The sequence below is a fragment of the Lonchura striata genome, chromosome 8 (genome assembly GCF_050655825.1).
Source record: "Lonchura striata isolate lonStrDom1 chromosome 8, ASM5065582v1, whole genome shotgun sequence".
Lineage (NCBI taxonomy): Eukaryota > Metazoa > Chordata > Aves > Passeriformes > Estrildidae > Lonchura > Lonchura striata.
Window position 1 is genome coordinate 19,966,672 of NC_140710.1, and position 3,910 is coordinate 19,970,581.

Consider the following 3,910-nt stretch of genomic DNA (forward strand, 5'->3'; position numbering starts at 1 on the left):
TGATGACACTAAGGCCTTAAATTTTTATACAAGCGTTCAATGAAAATTTGAAATTATGTTATGAAATTATCAAGTTTAAGGTAAGATATTTTCTGGGGCACATCAGGATTGCACAACAGATCTGCTGAATTGTAAAATTTTAGAATTTTTTGGCACAATGGAGTACTTCCTCTTCTGTTATAAATAGTGCTTTCATTGTCTCAGGTCTCAGGTTCTATGCATGCTTACGTTGGTGTGGTGGGTTGGCCTTGTCTGGATGCCAGGTACCCACCACAGCTCCTCTCTGCCTGCTGGCAGGATAGGGCACAGGAAGTGTGACCAAAGGCTCACGGGACAAGACGCGGACTGTCTTGGCCAAACAGTGGCGGTCCACCCTGAGGCCAGCTGGAACTGGCTCTTCTGAAAGGAGAAACTTCCAGCAGCTTCTCACAGAAGCCACCCCTGTAACCCCCTGGCTACCAAAACCCAGCCACACAAGCGCTGTGCAATAGTATGAAATGCAGCTCCCCACGCTTTCAGCCTCGGTACCACTGACACCATTCTAGCAGGAACAGCCAGGATCCTGTCAGCCTCACCAGAGCCCTTCTATTGCCTTCTTTCTAAAGCACTTTCTTACACCACCCTGTTGAGATGAAGACAGTTACTGAACTGCCACCATGAAAATCAGATTTTACCCAGTACTGTTGTCATTTGTACCTCAAAGCTGCTCTGGTGGTTTTCTTTTTTACCTTAGTAATCAAAACATTTTGGCCTCAGGCTTCCAAATCACTTAACAAGAAACCACCTTGCTAGGCTTGTGTAGCTCACAAGAAATTAGGCAGGAAAAATATCCTTTGGGAACTGAGTTTGAATAACATCTGCCTAAAACTGCCTAACTGCCTAAAAGTCCAATATTTTTGATCTACAGAGTTGTTATTGCAACAATGACCTGGTAATATCCAATGCTCGCCTGCAGGCCAGTAAATACTGTTTTGCCATTATTAATAAAGAGCTACAAGGCTTTCAAAGCCTCAGGACTGAGGGATGTCAGATTTGTTTTGCTTGAACTCACATAGGCTTGTCTGGAGCTCTGTCTTAACTTGTTTAGATGTAGCATCAATTTTCCTTAGGAGGTGGCTATGCCAAATTTCATTTACTTTAACCTCTGCACTGAAAACTAGATTTGATCTAAGCCATAGTAACAAGCAGTCATTCTGTGGAGAAGGAAATATTTATCACTAATGCAGAAATACAGGCCTAGCATGACAGCAGAGGCCCTGGAATCAATGAAGTGTATGGAGACACACATGCATGCAAACATACAAGAGCAGCTTCAAGCTTTGTAGAAACTGGAGTGCTACACAGCATTTGAAGCCCACATATTGATTCTATTCAGGAAAAGCAAAAGCAGACTCCACTTGGAAAGCCACTCAAAGAGCCCTGGCTGCATAATCTACAGTTCTGCAAGTCACTGTATAGTTACAGATCACACTGTCGTTCTTAGCAACTCAATACATTTTAACTGGAATTTGAATTTTTGTCTTCATGAAGTTTCCACACATTTACAAAAATATAATCATGTTCAAATGGATAAAAAAGGGAGAAAAAAAAATCACTAGAAGGTTAATTAAGGTATGGAAAAGCTTATTTGTACAAGCTGTGGAATCTTCACCCCTAGGGTCTTTTGACACCAGGCTGGAGAAAGTCCAGAATTATATGGTTGGATTTCAGTACTGACCTTGCTTTGAGTAGGAACTGGACTTAATTTTGACTGGACTTGACATTGCTGCAAAAGGATCTCCCTCTTTTCCCACCTGAATTAGTCTGTAGTTTTGGTTCATACTGGTACTGCTAAAACACTTGCTTTCAATCTCTGTAAAAGCAAAAAACTTCTAAGCCATGGATTTCAACACAAAAACATGATGCATTGGTGTTGAGGAACTCTTTTGTTCAAAAATATACAAATTAAACATCTTGGAAATTAAAAAAGGTAACATATTATTCATACATTTTGGCTGTAGACATGATGGTGAAAGTGAATTTATTTGTTTATTTTTACTTCCTGTGTCTTAGGAAAAACACACACACATTTTTTATCAGCTTGACTTGCATGTTGCTATTATAAACCTCTGCTTTAGAGGTGTTAAGCTTCAGCAGCCTGATCTAACAGAGTGAAGAGACTTTAGATGAGTTTTTCTTTACTTTTGAGGGGGATTTTGTGCTAGGAGGAGCAGGTGGGCTGAAAAGCCATGAGATATTAGTTATTTCAAGTGAAACAGCTCTCATCAATTGTTCGGTGTAACTAAAGAGTACACAGTTTCCTCAGCCTTCTCTAAGCAGAACTGGGAACAGTGTTCCTTAGTTCTGAGGGGAAACATATTTGAAGTTTTATCATTATTTTACCATCTGGTGAATGATGTGCAGATTAACAATTGGAATGTACTAGAACACTAAAAGGGAAACAGGAAAGTTTGCTTTGCCTACAAGTTTCACAGATCTGCTGCATAAAAAGTTCTCTGGAGTCATTACCCAGGAGTGAACTACAAGTCAGGCCAATTTAAACAGGATGCAGCAGCACAGCCACCACAGGCTTGCATTTACAATTATCTTCCCATCTACAATTGCACGTTGACCAGCATACCCCAGAACATCTTCTGGACTTTATACAAACCACAAGCCACACACAGAACTGGTTAGGCCGGCCAGTGTTACTTTTAAAGTTTCAACAGCCTCAGAAAAACAAACAAACAAACAAAAGCAGTACTGCTGGTGTTATCAATAGAGAAAATACACTGCTCTATTTACACACTGTGTCAATTATTCCACCTGTTTCCCACTTCATAGATATTTCCTAGCTTATACTTATGGCAGCTACAAAAATGCAGTAACAGATCCTGTAAGAAATTGCTCCTACATTTCCGCTTTTCTCATAGATCCCTTTAGAAGATCCTTTTTTACCCAACTCCTTCCCAAACTCATTTGGACGAATTTGGACTGTCATCTGATTGACCTAAGGAGACTGCTGTGACCACCCACAATGGCCAGGCCTTTGCCCCAGCTGTCAGTGTTCAGTCACCAAAGATGCACGGCCAGGACCCTCCGGGTACACTGTGCACACAGTGCCAGGTCTGTCATGAGCCCTCAGGAAAACTGAAGGGGCCTTGAGGATTTTATGGACTCAGGGCCTTGCTTTTTCTATGGAGAGGCGTGGGAAGCACCTGTCCCTACGGACCAGGTTCCAAGCACGTTTTCTCCGTGTCTGGCTCCAGCACAGCCTGGGTGTCCCTGTGTGCTCCAGCTGCTCAGAGCCACAAGTCCTCCGGGCCCCTCACTGCACCTCTGTGGGTCCCACAGCCTGTGGCAATAGTGACACGGGCAGGCACAGCTTTTGCCAGCCAGCAAACAGCTAATTAATTATGGTGAGACTTGAGAATTCATCAGTCAAAATCGGGGATTTCACTCTCTCTTAAGATCACAGCCTGCATCCTCCAGAACAAGGCAGGCTTCAGAGCTGCCTGTGTGGCTGCGAGGATAGGTGGCAGGAATCTGTGCATCCTCAGCGCCCACAAGATTATCCCCGCACAAGTTGTAATTATGGCAATGTTCCCCTCGGCCAGACACAGCTGCTGCCCCGAGCAGCAGGTTCTGCCTGTGCCAGCCACGCCTCAGTTCACGGGAGGCAGGCAGGGACAAGTCTTTGCAACTAAAGGCTGAGGAGAGGGCATTTTCTGAGCAACACTTCTTAGGATTTCGTGTGAGGACAAGCTCCCAAGTACTAAAGGAAAGGGGAGGCTCCCACCTCCCTCGGGAGCCGCCCCGCGCGCCACCCCAGCCGGGCTCCGCGCGCACTTCCCGCCGCCTCCGCCGGGGGCGCCAGTCTCGCGAGACCTGAGGCAGCGGCGCTCGCGCGGTTCGCGGCGCTTGGCGGGGC